Source organism: Coloeus monedula, assembly GCF_965178545.1.
Source record: "Coloeus monedula genome assembly, chromosome: 23".
In the NCBI taxonomy this organism is placed as follows: Eukaryota; Metazoa; Chordata; class Aves; order Passeriformes; family Corvidae; genus Coloeus; species Coloeus monedula.
This window is the reverse complement of record NC_138803.1, coordinates 1959311-1978624: the sequence shown is the minus strand read 5'-3', so window position 1 is coordinate 1978624 and position 19314 is coordinate 1959311.

The window sequence follows — 19314 nt, the reverse complement described above, 5'->3', positions numbered from 1 at the left end:
CAAGGCCAGGCTGGACGGGGCTTGGAGCAGCCTGGGACAGTGGAAGGTGTCCCTGCCCATGGCAGGGGTGGCACTGGATGAGCTTTAAGGTCCCTTCCCACCCAGGACAATTCTATGATCCTCAGCATAAACTCAAATTCCCCAGCACATATCCTTACTCCATAAGGAAACCTCTAACTGGAAGACACCCTAAAATAAACCCCACTGTCACTGACACGATGAGCATCATTACAAGTCACAGACTAACTGCAACACTCTCTTGCCTGAAATCCCCTGCCCTGCACTACTGCTGGGAGTATCTCCAAGCAGTCACTGAGGTATCCAAATGCACAAGGGGCAGAAGCTGTCCCCAACAGAGGGACATGTGAGCTCTGCAAGGGCGCTGGGCCTTCAGGGAACAGCCCTACATCATGATGGCAGCAGGAGCTGAGCAGTACTGGGGACAAGAGAAGCAGGATGCTGCATGGCCAGTGTAGCAGAAATGGAGGCCCCAGCAGGCACACAGGGTTCCCAGACTGTCAGATGCTGTGCACAGCTCCTTACATGTCAGGCTGCCATGACTGGAGACTGTGGGGTACAGGCAATAGCTTCCTTTTGGGATTACACAAATTACAGCCCTCATCCAAAGGGTCTCTACACAGTTTCAGCCTAGCTGGGGTGTGGTTGTGTCTCAGGTGGTGGCCACTGTGGGATAGAGCAAGGGCAGACAGAGTTACAGACACCCTTGATGGCACTGAACACAGAGGAACAGGGAGTCTGAGCCCAAGGCTGCCAGGGGTCTGGCACAGTCAGCTTTCCAGGGCTCATGCTCATCACCTCTGGAGCTGGCTGAAGAGGGCGGAGAGCATCTGGGAGAGCTCAACCCAGGAAGACCCCAAGATAACGACAGGGTTGATACAGGTGAAAGCACTGCCCTGCCCATGGACAATTTCCCCAGGAAGCTGTAGAAAAGTCCATTGTGGGTCTGCATAAAAACCCTCTGGGTTGGGCAGGCTCCTTGGTCAATGTGGGCCTTCCCACACACTCCTCTCCCAGAGGAAGTGATGGCCAGCGGCCCTGCAGGTCCTGTCTGTGCCAGGGCCCAGACCAGGCCTGCCAAACTGAGACCTGCAGCACCTCACTCCATCTCTCAGGGCCTCCACAGCAGGTGCTGTCCATGGATGTGCTGACCATTACTTCCAGCTCACCCAGAATCCCCACTGCAGCCTGTCTTCTGCCTCATGATGTCTCCAGGCACATGGAGGGTGTCCCCCATGAGCCAAGGACAGGCTGCAGGGCAGCTCTGGGGAAGGAGGGACTGAGAGAGCACCAGATCACCCTAAAGGGCCCTGAGCCCCAAAAGCAGACATGCTGTAAAGCACAGGAGCATTTCATCTCTGTTCAGTGGGGGACCTTTTCCCATCAAGGGTCCCTTGGCTCTGTCCAGGGAAGTTCAGTTGCCTCTGAAAGCCAGTGCCCATCTCCTGGCAACTCAAGAATTGTTAGCCTCAAAGAGAACAAAGCTACTTGGAGCACTGCACAATGCACCAGCCAGGATCCTCTTATCCGGCTCCCAAGGGGCACAGAGCCCTTCCCCACATCCTCGCTGCACAGGCCAGCCAGGGGAGCTTAACTGAGCACAAACTGGTCATGGAGCAGGGGTGAGATCTGCTCCCTCTGCTCCCCCAGGCCACAGCAGCCCCTCGGAGCCCATGTGCAGCAAACACAGCCTGAAGCCCCCTCTGAGCTGTGTTCCTTGCAGGGTTGCTACGGTGAAAGGAGGGAGCATAAACACAGAGCACATTCTGTACTGACCAAAGAGGTGCCTGAGAAACAGTGAAAGTTTATGGATGTGCAGAAGTGCAGGAAACAGAAACCAGCACCTTTCCATTGCTGCAGGCCGTAAATCCAGAGTATGAGCTCTCTGGCAAATGCTCATTAAAGTGCCTTTCACCACATCTCTAACAGCGCACACATGTCTTTCCACCCTACCAAACACTAAGTTCAATAATTATATTAAAAAAAAAAAAAGGTAAAAGCAATCCTACACCACTCCATCTCCCTTCTTAGCAGCTGGTTTGGCCCTTACTGGTGCCACTCTGCCCAACTTTGGGCAGCTCAGCCCTCAGCCAGTTGGTGCTACCTGGGGGTGACCCTGCTGCTTCCCTGGGCAGCACATCCTGCCTGGATTAGCCAGTCCCCTGGGCAAGCAGAAGTCAACTTAGACTGTGTAACCCATTTCTGGTCACCAACACAGGTGTGAAATGATCTCAGCAGGCCAGAACAGGAGGAAGTTCTTGCTCCCCATCCTCCACCAGCAAGAGTTCATGAGGCTGCTCTGCTGCCTCCTCTCTGCTCCAGTCAGGTGAGACCCCACCTGCAGCTGCCTCCAGTTCTTGGGCTACCAGCACAAGGTAGACGTGGATCTGTGGGAACAAGTCCAGAGGAGGCCACTAGGTTGATCACAGAGCTGGAGCCCCTCTGCTCTGGAGCCAGGCTGGAGGAGCTGGGAATGTTCAACCTGGAGAAGAGAAGGCGCCAGGGAGAGCTCAGAGCCCCTTGCAGGGCCTAAAGGGGCTCCAGAAGAGCCGGAGAGGGACTGGGGACAAGGCATGGAGTAGTAGGACAAGGGGGAATGGCTTCCCACTGCCAGAAGGCAGGGTTAGATGGGATATTGGGAAGGAATTCTCCTTGTGAGGGTGGTGAGGCTCGGGCACAGGGTGCCCAGGGAAGCTGTGGCTGCCCCTGGATCCCTGGCAGTGTCCAAGGCCAGGCTGGACAAGGCTTGGAACAACCTGGGCTAGTGGAAGGTGTCCCTGCCCATGGCAGGGGGTGAAACAAGTTGAGCTTTAAGGCCCCTTCTGACCCAAATCATTCAGATTCCATAATTTTAAGTGGAGCTGGGCTGGGAGTCCCAGTGTGATAAGGCCCCAGTCCTGAGCTGATGGAGACACACTGCAACAGCCTGAGTGGGCAGGAGGGCACCAAGGTGGTGGGACAAGTTGAAAGGGAGGAGGCTGAGGCCATTTTGGGCTGCATTTTGGCTGAGGAGCAGTATTGGAGGCAGAGCCTGAGGGTGGCAGGGTGACAGGCACGGCTGCTCTGGAAGCCATTGTCAGGGCTGGGCACCTTTGAGGTTTCCCCTGCACGTCAGCAAGGCACTGCCAGGACACCCTGAAGGGCAGACGTGGCATGTTCGAGGAGGATTTTGGCCCTGAGGGACCCGGAAGCATTGTCTAACAGGACAATGTGGAGGCAGTTTGTAGGCACACTCAGATGTCAGTTTGCCACTCGTCCAGCCCTCCTGGCTGGAGATGTGCCGCTCCTCTGAAACAAAGCCAGCAGAGCAAGCACCCTACGGTATTGTTTTTTCAGTCTCATTGTTTTTTCCACCAACATTGTGATTTCTGAAAGACTGGGCCATGATTGGGAATGCTTGGGACGGCAGCACTGCCTTGGTCACGGGAATGCAAGTGATGAGGAACAAACTGTGCATGGGACAGCAGTGTCTGGTACTGGCCTCCTTGGAGGCCAAAGGAAAACAGACATTTTGGAGAATGCAAGCCCATCTTCAAGACTCGGATGGACCACACATCAGGTCTGGCAGGTGACCTCAGCAGCTCCAGGTCATACCTGAGCTACCAAGGGGTTAACACCTTGTGCCTGCTCTCCAGTGACCCCAAACCACATTCACGTTTTCCAGGCAATCTCTTCCACTACTGTCCCAGACCTGTTTCCAGCTGGATGTTTCCCATAGGCAGAGGAGGTAGAGGCACCACTTCGAAAGGTGATAGCCAGGAACGTGGTGCAGAGGAGGCAGGATTGGAAGGGTCTGAAGAGTTAACAGCCTGCTCTGATTCCTCTGGCCAGTACACTCTCCTATTCTGGGAAGTATTCTGTTGGGAAGCAGAAGTATTCTTGGAAATATTCTGCTCAGAGATTTCTTAAACTTTGGATGAAAGCAAAGTGTGTGCAGACTCTCTCCATCTGTGCTCCCAGGTATACAGCAAACTCCAGATCTTGCATCTGCTCTTCGGATGTATTGAGGATGTCATTGTATGTACAACAGTCAAGTGGACACTTGGGAAAAACCACAGGAAAAGCTGAGTTCCCAGTGGGAAAAGCCAACCTGGAAAATAGAAAAAAGCTCCAGCTTCCTGAATGCCTCAAAACTGGAGTAACTTCCCTGCAATTGTGAGGAAGAAGAATCCCACTCAAATACTGGTCAGTCACAAACTAAGTCAAACACCTCGACCTCTTCTGTGGCTCCCCTGCTAAGACATACAGGCTGAAAGAATTAAGGTTTGTTGGGGGCAGGGGGTCACTGGGTAATGGTCACAATTCCTGTCCTAGAGGGCTCCCAGGGTACAGGTGTCAGCAATGCACAGGTGCTTAAGCATGCAGAGAGATGTCTTCTGAAGCACTTTAGTATCTACTTATGAATGGAAACAAATGCCTGGGATCATCTGACTGTTCATAAAGCCTCAGTGTGGAGTGAGGGATGGAGGGAGCTGGGGAATGCTGCAGCTGGCTCTTCTCTTTCCCAGATACTCACTGTGATATGCCCTTTCTGCAGCTCCATGAGGAATCAAGCAGCAGTGCCCACTTGGGAGTGAGGTTCCTTTGGTCCCCCAGGACTATAGGTGTGTGTAAAAGCACAGAGAGCACCCCAGAAACAGTGAGGACACTCTGCCCTTTGGACACTGGCTGCAGGTGGGTGCAGCAGGAGCTGCACTATCAGGACATGGGTCACATCCATCTTCCCCATGCCACAGTCACAGTTATTGAGATGCTCTTGCACTGCCAGCCATTTGATGGGAGTCAGGTGTAGGAGCATCTCCAAGAGTTCCCACGTCACCTGGTTTGAGGATGCAGAGGGCCCTGCATTATCCACCTGTGGCAGGTATTGCTCAGAAGCAGCAGGTGATATCCCATTCCCTCCAGAAGTGAGGAGCAGCAGTTCAGGTGCCTCCTTGAGCAGCCTGAATGGAAGAGCAGAGCACCAAACTCTTGATTGGCAAGAGCCAAGGCTGTCCACTGTACTGAACTGAAGCTTGGGGAACATTTATATTCTCTTTTCTCTCAGCTTCCAGTGCCATAAACTATCCATGATATCTGAGTGAGATTACTCAGCATGCCTCAGAATTTCTCCTCCTCTGCATCCTTTCACAATCTCCTTCACTGCATCCCTGCATTGAAATCCACCCAGATGATTGTGTTTAAAGTTGTCTTTCTTGACAAGTACTTCCAAGTCATAATCTCCTCTCCCTCTTTATACTCCAGATAATCTTCTTCTGCCTGCTCAAAGGCTACCTGTCATTTGTCTTCTAAATTTTAATAATATCACTATTAACTATACCTTTTAATTCAGTGGTTCTAGTGGTAAGAAACTATTGGGCATAGTCTGCTTTTAAAAATAAAGTATGTGTATAATTCTTATCCTTATTCTTAAGAATAATTCCACACTATTCCAAATCTGCATCAAGAGTAATCACAAAATCATAGAATTGGAATCACTGAAGCTGGAAGGGACTTCCCAAGATGACCTAGTCCAACCTGCCCACTCAAGCAGGGTCAGCTATTGCAGCTTGCCCAGAACTGTTTCCAGTCAGATTTTCAGTAACTCCATTGATAGGGAAACTCAACAATCCTCTGAACAATCTCTCCCTGTGTTTGACCACCCCCACAGTAAAAAAGGGGGGGTTATGTTCAGGAGGAATTTTCTGTGCTTCACATTGTGCCCATCACCTCTTGTCCTGTCACCCATTGGGCAACACTGAGAAGAGTCTGACTCATCATCTTCAATCTCCCCACCAGGTATTCAGACACATTGACAAGAGCCTCCTCAGCTTTCTGTCCACCAGGCAGAACATCCCAGCTCTGAGCTCCTTTACACATGAGAGATGCCTTGTGGCCCTTCACTGGACTCTCCCCAGGAAGTTCATGCCTTTCTTGTACTGGGAAGTAATGGTCTTTTGGGCATATTTGATTCTAGGCATGTGCATGCACACACACACACACACAGTGACTTCAATATGTGCATATTATTAACTTATTTCTATGTAAAAACACCTCACCTCTCCCCAAAGTTCTGCAGCTCCCATCCTAAACTGCCTTGTGCATCATCCTGAGAAAGGAAGAAGATTGCTCTCTGCTGCAGGGTGTGGAGCTGGGCTTATTCCCAGCTCAGTGCGGAGCAGTAACCAAGGCTTCCCAGCATGGAATTAAGGGGATTAAGGATTTCTCAACACTGTCTGTTAAGCAGAGAACACAGAACTAGATCAGCACGGCAATCTCATCTCTCTTGTCTTTTCAGAGCTGTGGTTCTCACCTCCCAGACTGGTCCAAAATGTTGGACTTTTTCTGGCATCCACAGCATCTCTACAAGCCCAGCTCCACTTGCCATGACTGATATCTCAGCACTGTGAAGTTTCACAATCCAATTATGGCAATCTCATTACTAATTATGCATTAATATGTAAAGGAGTAATACTGGTGGAACATCTGTGTTAGGGAATGGAAAGAAAAAGGACTAAACCAGCTTACTGTCAATGCCAGCCTCCTGTCCTGACTCACCTGTCAGCATTTTGCCCATAACCTTCATCCCCCTTGATCCCTAAAACAGCCACAGATGCTCTTCCCTTAAGCATCTAAAGTCAGACCAACTATCTATAGAGGAGCAGGTGACATGGAAGGAACATGGAAAGCTTCAATTTACAGCTGAAAGATGCCAGTTCTGCCACAAGAACACTAAAAGGAATCAAGTGTATGGCAAGAAATCTCCTTCAAGGCTCTTCTGGGACATAACAGTAACCAGTGAGGTCATTTGCTCATCATCAGCATTTCATCCACGCTGAAATAATCTGCTTTGAATTCAAAGCTTTGTTGTTGACGGCACAGTGTGAGAATGTCGGGGTGAAAGCTGGGATCCAGCAGTGCTCCTCATCGGTACCCTGCAGTGAGTGCCACCTACACTGAACTACTGATAGTATTGTACCATTAATCATAATGTTTGAACTCCAGAGAAGGAAAGCAGGCATGCTATAGCCAGGCCTATTGGTGCCCAAAGCATGGAGAGTAATCTTTTCACCATCAAAAAATCAAACCTGCTCCTTCATTACTCAGTGTGGTTTCCATCACCCAAAAGTAACAGAGCGGAATGCCAGGCTGCCAAAGTACTCCAAGAGAGCTGAGGACTGTTCATTCATTTATGACATCATCAACACAGGGACTATGACCATCAGGACAATCAGAATCCATTTTTTATTTATTCCTTTTCAAAGTGTTCTGAAATAAAATGCAAAATAAAGAGCAGGACGCACCAGGGGCATGGGAGATGCTGTCATCACAAGGAACACAGCACTGGGTTTGAAGGTAGTGACCGACACACATCAACAACAACAACCTAAACCAGAGGAGACTGGCCAACCACTCACATTCAGAAATATTATAACATCTACTTCTTTACAGCAATTAGGTGATTTTTCTGAAATTTAAATCAAGTTGACAGCAAAGCCATCTCCAGACTAAACTCACATTTTCCCCTCCTGATGACAGCATTTTCTTTGCTTGGGGAGTTTAGATTCTTTGGGATATTTTCTCCTTTCCTTATCCAGAAATCTGGGATAGCCTTAGAGACAAAGGCATGACCCATGGTCCTGATTCTTCTGTTGTCCAGCATGCTCCCAGCCTCATGTCCAGGGTTGTCTTGGGTGGTGAGGAACCCCACATTGAAGAGGCACAGGAGAAAAGCAGAGGGAGATGCACAGTTGATCTCATCCAAGCATAATACTTGACCCCAAAAATTGGGGGATAATAATAATAATAATAATATCAACAATAATTTTTAACACTCATAACTTGAGTGTGCAGTATTTTATAAGTTGTAGGAGACAGCAAAGGGCCAGGAACTTGATGACTAGAGGCAAAAACTGGCTCCTCCTCTCAAAAAACATCATTCTACATCCATGTTTACACCACAGTGTGTGGGAAGAGCTGATCCTGAATTGCTGCCAGTCCAGGTATAAAATCCAGCAGCTATTCCACACCAGCTAGGAAAAGTTTGAGGTTAATTCTTGACACAACAGCAACAAAAAAGGCCATTTTCATTATGGATGCTTTCCTGAACCAGGCAAAGAGAGGATGGAACCAGATGAGTTGTTTTGGTGGCAATGACAACTTTTCCTAACATCAGCTGTTCAGGAAACTACATCCTTCAGCAATACAGTTAAAGCAACCCTAATACTGAAGGAAAAAGCAGATGGGAAATTGGGTCCAAGTTTGCCACTGAGTTTCAAGGGGTGCCCAGAAGAAATCCTGGCTCCTGCACAGCTGGGCTCTTCCTCCCCTTTGCTGTACTGCCCCATGGAGCCAGTCAACAAACAGAAAAACAATTGCACCAAAATCTCTGCAGTAGTTTTACTCCAAGCCCTCAGGAAAAAAAAAAGCCTTTTATGCTTTTAATTTTCTGGTTTTCTCTTGCAATTTTGCCAATTGAATTAATCAATTAAAACAACTGGATTGTTTTCCTTGCCTAACCCCTCTAACCCACCTCTCCTCTTCCTTCTCCCACTCTCACATTTAGATCTTTATTTTCCCCCTTCCTCCCCCCCCACCCCCCACCCCCCCTTTTTTTTTTTAAACTCCTGGTTTGGAAAATTCCACAGCTGGAGTTTCACAGTTCCTTTTGTCACCACATTGGATACATTTGAGGAAGACAGCAAGGGGAATGTCACAATGGGCACAGTTACATTAGGGGCAAAGGGAAAGACACACTAAGGCAAAGCAGGTTCCAGTCCAGTTCCCTCAGCCTGGCTGACCTTCCCCTGCCTTGCTGTGGCTGCCTGGCTGTTGAAACCCTCCATCCATCCCCATCTCTCTATCTTTACTACATCGCTTCTTCCTCTGGCATCTCAGTCTTGTTTCTGAGAATCCATTCCTGCTACGTACACCCCTCATCACCCCCACACAGAATAAAATTACTTATAGCAGAAATAAAACTGCCCTGCACATCTGAAGGTGTCAGGTGTGAGTTGAGTGAGCAAAGCTTTGAAGAGTCCAATTCTCTCTTTTTACAAGTGCTGGGCCCTTCACTTCAAGAAAGACATTGAGGTGCTGGATCACCAGGGGAGGTTCAGGTTGGACATCAGGAGGGATTACTTTCCTGAAAGGTTTGTTAAGCACTGGAAGGGACTGCCCAGGGAGGCTTGGAGTTCCCATCCTTGGAGGTGTCCAAAGAACACCTGGATTTGGCACTCAGTGCTCTGGGCTGGGTGACAAGGTGGTTGGGGATTGGGCACATGTTGGACTCAATGACCTTGAGGTCTTTTCCAACATTAATGACTCTGGGATTGTGTGAATAAGAAACATCCAGAGCCCCAGAGGTTTGCAGGGAACAAGGGGTTTGACCTGACTGTGAGGCCTGTTCTGCCAGAGCCTTCCCAAGACACAGAGCATTACTGGAGTGGGCTGAAGAGATCTGTGCCATGAGAACAGCCAGGTCCTGCGTGCTCTGCAGAGAGCACGAGCAGGGATGGGGATGCACTGACAAGGCTGCACCTTGGCCAATGTGAAGGGAATGGCAATTCCCAAGGGAGCACATGCCCATCACAAAGAGGCTGGGCCTGGTCAAGGAACTCCCCTGTCTGAGCATCCAGGAGCCACTCTGGCTGTCACTGTCCCACCACCTGAGCTGGGACCGAGGCCCCTCTACAGCTGCACCCCCACTCTCACTGAGTCACTCCAGGTTTTCTCACCAGTTCCATGCTAGGTTTCCCATCAGAGGACTCCATCAGAGTCTCAGATGTCCAGATCCTTAAAAGAATTTAATCATGGTGCAATAGCTAAATAACAAAATAACAGCTTGAGCTGGGGCCTCTGAGGAGGCACCCCAGACAAAGGAAACCCTGGGCTTTTATCCTGTCAGTCTAACGACAGGGAAGTCTGGGGCTCCTTGGCTCTTGCCATGTCTCTGAGTGTCCAAGTCCTTGGCCTGGCCACAGGTCCCTGGGCCCTTTGTTGTGCAAAGGGTCAGCAGTTCACGGCCTCTTGCCTTGGGCTCTGGCCCCCAGAGCTCAACCTGCAGCTCCTCTGCAGTTGTCCCTGGGCCACAGGCACTGAATGGATTCTCCACCATGCTGATCCTGCCGCGGCAGTGATGGCTGCTCCTGTGGCTGAACTGGAGCACTGGTCCTTTGGATTCCACTCCCATCCTGCAGTGGACAGCAGGAGCCCTCACCTGTTCTCCAGATCTCCATGGAATGAGTGCACCGAGGTCAGGATTTTTGGAAAGCCCCTTCTCTTGCAGGTTTATCTGAAAATCCCAGTCTTCAAACAACAGCAGAACACGAAGTTGGGAAGCCACAGCCAGACACCACACAAGCTGCACCACCACCTTCCTCATCCTCCCATGTGAGCAAGAAACAGCAAAAAGATTTTGCATCAGAGAAGTTGTACTGCCCAGGCTATTCCATATCTCCTCATCTCCCTTATCCACAGGCACCTACAGATATCTTTAGCAGTCAGTATAAGGGGAGAGGGCAGAGCGAAAATCATAGAATCAAAGAACGGTTTGGGTTGGAAGAGACTCGAAAATCATCTACACAGAACTCTGTAGAGGCACATCATAAGAAGTGCTGGAGAAGGAAAGCCCTTGAGGTCTGTGTTTGGTTGGGTTTGAGGCCACCTGCGGTCACCTCTAGTCTGTTGTGAAAACTTCTGCAGCAGAACTTCCCTTGCTGAAATTGCCCCTTGCCTTTCCAACGTGCCCCTCTGACATGGCTACACATGAGGCAGCTGCAGACAGCAAGATGTCCCCTTTGTCCTCCCTCCTTCAGCTGAAACCAGCTCTGGCAGCCTCTCCTCATTTTTCCCGTGCTTCAGTCCCAGCCACCTGAGCTGACCCTACAGTATGTCCCTGTCCATGGGAAAGCCCAAAATGGACACAGCACATCAGGTGTGACCTCCTAAGTACCACACAGGGACAAACACACACTTCCCTCCACATGCCAGCTGCACTGGTACTAACACAGCCCAGAATGGGGTTGGCCTTCACTGCAGAAACATCACACAGGAAATTTTGTCAGGAACCCTGCCAGGGCCAGGAGAAGCAGCACCTACTGACCCTCCACCCACAAAGGCAACTGGAAAGGTTCACCTTTAGTAAAGCCATTGCTCCCAGTTCCCTTCCTGTCCTTTGAGTGCCCTCACATCCTTGGACGTGATTTCAAGGAGGATCTATTTACTGCAAAACTTTCCCAGGGACTGAGGTGAGGGTGAATGACCAGTCATTTCTGAACCTTCTTTATGTCTTTTTTGAAGATGGGTATGACACTGACCTTCTTCATGGCAGTCATCAGGATCCTTCCCCAGCTGCCAAGAGTTTTCAGAGGTGCTGTAGAATGACCCTGCAATGACACCAGCCAGCTCCCTCAGGTACAGCCTGTATGGTCTCACAGGGTTGTCTGTATCCAGTTTCCTTACATGAGCTATAATTCTCTCTTCCTCTAATGTACCTCTCTCTCCTGCACCGTCTCCAGGCACGGATACCAGGGAGGCCATGCTAGGGAAGCTTGGAGCCCTTTTATGCCCATTCTGCAGGGGGACATTTCCTAACTCCACCCCTGCACACTCAAGCAATGTCTCTGTGTTCCTCCTGGGCAGCCCATCCTGGCTATCACTTTCTGTGCACTTAATGTGGTTTTTTAATTTTAGTTTAGCCACGAGTTCCCTGTTCTATCATACTGGCCTCCTACCATGCTGGCTTGGTTGCCTACAGACCAGTTTGGGCCTTTCTGCTGTTTGGGGACATTCTTCTAGAAGACTGAGCAGCTTTTCTGAGAGGCTTTGCCCTCTGAGGGTAAATTAACCCCTAAATACACTAAAGTCTGCTTTCCTGGTGTCAGAATTGTTATTCTGCTACTTGCCTTCCTAACTTCTCTCAGATCCACCGAGCTGTGAGTCTAGAAGCCAAAGTTGCCATCAACCATCACATCCCCAATCAGTTCTTCCTTACTCCTAACTTGCAGATCCATCACCTCCCCTAGCTGGCCTGCCCAGCACTTCCATCAGAAATGAAATCACCATTAGACCTGAGGGTGAGGCTCTTTCTGCTTTTTTCTCTGCATCTTCCAACCTATGAAATTCCTGTCTGAAACCTCATAAAATCATGATTCTTCTGCATCAATTGCATTGGGGCTTTTATCATGATGGCTAATCCCAACATCAGAAGGATGAAACTCAGTTGCAGGGGAAGGGGGGCAAAAAAGCTCCTCTGAACTGCAGGATCTAATTTTCCTTCATTTTTAAATAATCATATAATTATTTTCTGTGTGTCCTCCCATCTTGACAGGATGCACCAGACCCCTCCTAGGAGTGTGGGACAAGCTGGGGATATTCCTGTGCATTACCCCCACTCTGGTCCTCTTGTTTCAGCCTTTTAGGTACATGGTCATCCTTCTCTTTTCATTACTTGTCCCATATGATCACTTGGACTCCTGAGTCTGGCCCTCCAGCCCTCCCTACCAGCAAGGGGCATGGAAGGGAAAGAGTACAGGTCACATATGTCACAGTATTGTAGGGAAGAGACACGGACTGAAGTTTGTGTGTGAAATGGAAGGTCTCAATTTGGATGAAAACCCATTCCATAAAGGTGAAGGCAAGAGGCAGAGACATGCTGGGTCCCAGAGTCACTTCCTCACAAGCCATCAGGGACATGCTCCCCTTTTGGTGCCCAATCACAACAGGTGAGTAGATGTCCCTAAGGTACAACACATGGCCATTGGGAGCAAAATCAGGTAAGATAGGTTATGAAACAGAAACAGGGGTTCAATGTGTGGCAGAAGGTGAAAAGACACTGGTTCCAGTGGCAGCAGCTCCAGTGCCTGCTGTGGCAGCCACCAGGTGGGCTCTGCAGGGAGTGGCACAGCCCCACACCAAACCCTAGGGACAGGAACCATTCCTAGATCCCACACCCACCAGTACTGCTTGGTGCTGCTGGGAGACCACCCCTCCCTTGTGGTGTGCAGCCCTTCCAGTGCTGATGTCTGGGAATTCAGCCTCAGGAAACAGGTCAAGGACACAGGACCCTTACAGCACACCTGCCCTACAGCAGAAGGACATGCTTCCACAGCCATCCCACCAAGAGGGCAGGATCGCCAGTGGACTATACCTGCTCCCACGTCAAAACAGTGGCACTGCCTTGGACCCTGCAGGCCCAGATGGATAAAGTGTTGAGTAACCTGGACACAACATGGCAACACTCATGGTTCAGCCCAGAAACCCCTTCGTGTCCTGGGCTTCATCAATAGAGACGTGGGAAGCAAATGAGGGGATTCTGGCCCTCTGCTCCACTCAGGTGAGACACCACCGACAGTGCTGCTTCCAGCTCTGAGGGCCTCAGTACAGGAAGGACATGGAGCTCCTGGAGAAAGTCCAGAGGAGGCCATGGAGATGCTCTGAGGACTGGAGCTCCTCTGCTCTGAACACAGGCTGGGAGAGCTGGGGGTTTTCAGCCAGGAGAAGAGAAGGCTTTTCTTAGAGCTCCTTCCAGCACCTGAAGGAAACCTAAGAGAGCTGGAGAGGGACTTTGGACAAGGATCCGGAGTGACAGGACAAGGGGGAATGGCTTCCCACTGCCAGAGGGCAGGGGTAAATGGGATATTGGGGCGAAATTCTCCCTGTGAAGGTGGGCAGGCCCTGGCACAGGGTCCCCAGAGAAGCTGCGGCTGCCGCATCCCTGGAAGTGTCCACGGCCAGATTGGACGGGGCTTGGAACAAACTGATCTGGTGGAAGGTGTCCCTGCCCATGGCAGGGGATGGAACAAGATGAGCTTTAAGGTCCGTCCCAACTCAAAGCATTCTGTGGTTCTATAATACTCAAATATTGCCCTGGTAAGCTTAGAGGGACCATTATCTCCTGCTTGGGGGTGTCAGAAGAAATCTCAAGGGTCTTTCCAGCCACTGTCACACACACACACACACGCACCCACGGGCACAGCTGCTGGAGCTGTCCCGGCGCTGGCGCCGCAGGAGCCGCTCCCCGGCGCGGCTCGGAGCTCCCCTGCCCTCGCGCGGTGCGCGGCCACTGCTGCAGCTCCGCCCGACACAGCCCCAGCCCCGCGTGTGCCCACAGCCAGGGCGAGGGGCTCTGCTGCTCGCACACGGCTCACGGACCGTTCCGAGCGTACCTGACAGATCCCATCCATGCGACAGATCCACCCGAACCCCCCAACAGACACGCGCTATTTGAAGGCGAGTTTATCATAGGGGGGTTTTAAAGCGCTTCTCAGACCACCCTCGTGAGACATCTCTTACAGTATTCCTGAAGACACCCCCCAATTCCAGAACCTTGATATCCCACAGTCATTTTAAATTGATTCGAAGCCCTCACCTAAAGGACAGAACAATTTAAAAGATTATCCAAAGTCCCAGCCCAGGAACCAACCATTCTGTGACTCCTCTGAAAGCTGGAAAAAATTCTGAACTACAGACAGAGCACACCAGAAACCACAGCCAAAAGCAGTTATGAAAATACATAGCTCTAAGGTCCCAGCAAAGCAATTTATCAAAAGTCTCAGAGATCCCATCGAAGGGACATTTAGAAAATGCCCTTAGGGCATCACTGATGAAACAATTGTGAACATCATCAAGGCACTTGTAAAGCTGCCCTAGAGTCAAAACCATATGGATTTACTGGGAACATCTTGGTGATTCTAAAATTGCCCCAATAACACCACATAGAAGCCATTTTGGAAGTGATCTGTAATGTCAAAGCATAGCAATAAACACCTCATTAAAAGGACCATAAAAAAAAAAAAACCAACCAAAAAATCCCACAAACCATCCAGTATTAAAAATCTTTTGTGTGATATTTGGAAGTATTCTCGTGGGGGCCTTTTGAAGGGATTTGTACAATGATCCCTCCATTTTTTATGGTTATATTTACAATGGCTCCTCTGTGGGAATTTGGGCTTGCTCTTGATAGCTCCTTGGCAGTATTTTTGGTCTCCTCAGTGTGTTTTCACAATAGCTCCATGATGGAGGTGGGGTATTTTTACAAGAGGCATTTCTTAGATATTTTGGAGACAGTTTACATAATGGTTATGTAATGGTGTCTTGGGGAAGGATCAGAGATGTGATTTAAACTGTCTGAGTGATGTTGGATTTGTGAGTGTTTTCCCTGTTAAGTGACATTCACTGGACCCACTTTATGCCATGAAGAGCAAAATGGAGAGAATCACAGTCACTCTGACTTCAGGGAAAGGTAGAACAGCTGTGCTGTGGACAGCTGAAGGTGACACTACCCCACAGTTCATGGGGGGAGCAAACTGAATCTGCCACGAATATTTCCATCCATGACTGCAACAATTCCAAATGGATCACCTGAGATCACCAGCCCAGTCTGGTTCCCTCCTTCACCACTCCCCTGACAGTGAGCATGAGCTTCTCACACAGGGATCAGTTGACTCGTTCCACAGTGCAGCCAGATTGAAAACCACCGTGTAAGAAGTAGAGGATCAAAGAGTCTGGCTTCTTCCACGATCACAGCCACAATAGTCTTGCCCATCCCAAACTGGTAAACCACTGCTGAAGAAAAATCTGGAGCTCCCTGCTGCTGCTCAGACTTGAAGGAGAGCCTGAGTGCACACTGGCCTGATTTTGCCAGGAATATCAATTTCTCTGATATAAGAAATCACCTCTTCCTTCTTTTCAGCTGAAGAACATCCATTGGATAGCTGGACTGGAAGAGAATAAAAACATTTCTTAACCCAGGGCTTGCAACAGGAGATGAAATGTATTAACTGAATTTTTCTCCTGGAAACTGCAGCACAGGAATTGAGAACAGATTCGGGCTCCTCAGATGAGCAGCTCCATGCAGGAGCTGAAGCCAGCAGGCACTTGGCAGTAGCCTTTAAGTGCTTCTGGCTGGTAGAGGATTATCCTCCAGAGGATGAATGTTCTCTAGAGGATAGTCCCAAATCTGGTGGTGGCTTTTGTTAGTTTTGACAAAAGTGACTTACAGTCAACCCAGTTCCAACATTTCTTCCTCTGCCTTCCCCAAACCATCCTTCCTCCCACAGCACCACAATTTTGTGTGCCCTGCAAGCACGGAGAACGTGCCTAGTATGGGACCAAAGAGTCCTGGGAAAAAAAGGAAACTTCTAAGAACAAAAACTTCAACAGGAAACGTTTTCTCTGAGAATGAACAATAAAACACATCAGTCTTGTCTCTAGAAGTACACGAGCCTCCAAAAAACTTTTTATAATTAAAGTATTTCAAATAAAATCTTTTTTTTTCATCAATCAGAATTGTTTGTAATGGTCCTGCCTGCACTCAGGCTAAAGCTCTCCTTGCTATCTCATGGGCACATCTGGTTTGTGTCTCCAGAGTTCTTGCACACCTCCACTCCTTGAACACCACAGTGCAGTGCCTGAGTCACACTGGCTCTGTGAGTTCCTGAAGGTGTGAAGGCAAACAGGGCTGGCCTGGCTTTGTCCTCTCTGGCTTGGATGCACCCTCACTTCTTCCAAAATCCATCTGTCTGTTTCCTGAAATCCTTGTTCCTCCCTATGGCACACTTATGCTCGTCCAAGCCATATCAACCATTTTCCCAAGCACACAGTTGTGGAAGACCAGCCCTTCCCAGGTTATTCTGCTGGGCAATGACAGCTCCGAGGACTGCTATCCCTGTGAGCTACCGACAGCAAGGGAGGGATGGGAGGGATTGCAACCATGATCCACAAAAACAGTAAATGCAAAACATCTCAACCTGGGGATCTGGGCTCTGCACTGCTGCTCCCAAGTGAAAGGGCCTGACTTGCCTAAGAGAAAGAGTGAGCACACCTGGGAGAAAGAGGGCTGGAGTACAGCCGGAGCAGCTGGGCTTCCTGGGGATCCCATCTCAGTGCTCTTAACTTACAGGACCTGCAGACACAGACTCTGTGTATTCACTCAGATTTGCAGAAAACCAGGTTTGCTTGGCAGTGTGACAGCAGCTTCCCCAGCCTGGCTTGTGCCAGAGGCACTGAGGCAGGACACACCGCAGCCTTGGAGAGCCAAGCCAGCACAGCTGCTGGGAAGTGTGTTCCTGATGTCCCAGCACAGGGCTGGGAGAACACCTGAGTCACCAGGAGTGCCATGTTTGGATCAGGCCACTCTGCAGGAAGCCCTGGGGGCACAAGAGCTGGCCTGACCAGCTCTGCTGCAGGTGAGATTCAGTACCATCTACCCCAAAAGTCACGGAACACAGACCTCAAAAGTCATTCCACTACATCCCAACTGCCTCTTCAAATAAGCCACAGCACAGGTGCCTCCTCCACTCACTGGGCTGGCCCTCTTCCAGTGGCAGAAGGTCTCTAAGTCCAAGACAGTCTGAGGGAGAAACCCAAAAGGAAGCTACAGAGAAGGTTCTCCCAAGTTTCTCCCTTGTACCATACCAGCTGGGACCTTTTTATACAACTCCAGAGGACACTCCAAGGACCAGACAAGTCCTATCAAGACAAATCAAGGAACTCGGCTATGTGGACATTAACGCAGACCCAAAGCACAACTTAAATCAGAGAGCTGGTCCCACCCCTGTCAGAGCAGAGCCAACATCAGCATCGCACCAGGTTGCTCAGGGCTTTGTCCCAGCACACATAAGTGTCTTTGGGGCATGGTGTGTTTGTATGGAGTGCTCTAGACAGCATCACCACTCTGGGACTGAAACACATTCCCACACACGGGATGACATGTTCATTTTCAAAGGCCCTACTTTACCTGCTTGCCTATTCTGAAATATTTGCTTATTCTGAAAGAACATTGCTGCAGTGAATTTATTTGTACATTATTTCTGAGCCCTATGATGCACCTTGCTCTTGCTTACACAAATTTGATCGTTTTAATTTCTCTATTTTAATTCCTTTCTCATATTTTAAAAATACTTATCTAAAAGGATAAAAAATATATGAAGAACATTAATGTAGAGAGCAGGCAATATATGTCACCATTCAAATAAGAACATGTACCTAATTCACAAACATACAGTAAATTGTTTTGTGCTTTCCACCCTTTGAGATATAAAGTTTAATATCAATATGCAATTTTTACTGTGGCTGCTTTGATTTTCCCCAGATTTTTTTTTCTTGAAAAAAATCATAGAATTATAGATAGAACACCTGAGCTGGAAAGGACCCAGAAGGATCATCAAGTCCAACCCCTGGCCCTGCACAGGACACCCCAACAATCCCACTCTGTGCCTGAGAGCTTTGTCCAAACGCTCCTGGAGCTCTGGCAGCCTCGGGGCTGTGCCCATTCATTCCCTGCGGAGCCTGGGCAGTGCCCAGCAGCCTCTGGGGGAAGAACCTTTCCCTGCTCTCCAGCCTGACCCTGCCCTGGCCCAGCTCCAGCTGTTACACTGGGTCCTGTCCCTGCCACAGAGAGCAGAGATCGGAGCTGTCCCCCATGAGGAGCTGCAGCCCCCAGCAGGGTCTGACCTCAGGCTCCATCAGGCTGAACAGACCAAGTGCCCTCAGCCCCTCCTCGTGTGGCCCACCCAGACCCTTCCCTATTCCTGTGTCCCTTCTTATACTGCGGTGCCCAAAACTGCCACCCAGACTTGAGGTGAGGCTGCACCCATACAGGTGGGGGGGGAGCCACCGATTGTTCCAAACAGGCCTTTGATACTCCCAGGGATTTCATCTGTATCCTTGGAAAATCAGCACCAGGTGGATACAGAGGCTGACTGAGCATGTCTGTTGGGAAATGAGGAGCACAGGGAGGAGAGCACTGGGCAGGCATATGCTGACTCTTTCCTCCGTTCCTCCAGGCTGTATCTCTCATGCACTGAGAGTCTGCTTTGACACTCTGGTCACACATCCCTCCTGACTTCAAGCTCCCAGAGGACCAGATGATGATGCAGTCTGACACACATACTGGTACCTGCCTCCAGCACAATAATTTCTGCTTGAGTTGGGTCTAGAGAACGAGGTGCTGCTGACTTAAAAATCCCCCGTGGCAGAGCATCTGCGAGCTCTGAAGGCAGAGATAAACTGCCCTCCTTGCAAAACACTGAATTCCCATCTCCAGCTGCTGGATCTTGCCAATCATTTGCTTGTTTAGCATGGCTGAGGTCAAATGAATCCTCCAAACTCTCATTCCATGTACAGTCTCCAAACAGACTGACCCCGGTTCTAGAAGGAGGAAGTTTATGAATTAATGATCAGCCTCCAGGCCAGGATAGTATCTCAACCTCAATGTACAGATTTCTTAAGTCATAATCTGTTCTACATTTAGCTGGGAATTTATCTCAGGTTGCTGACAATGACTCTATACCTGACTATATGTATGGATTTAGG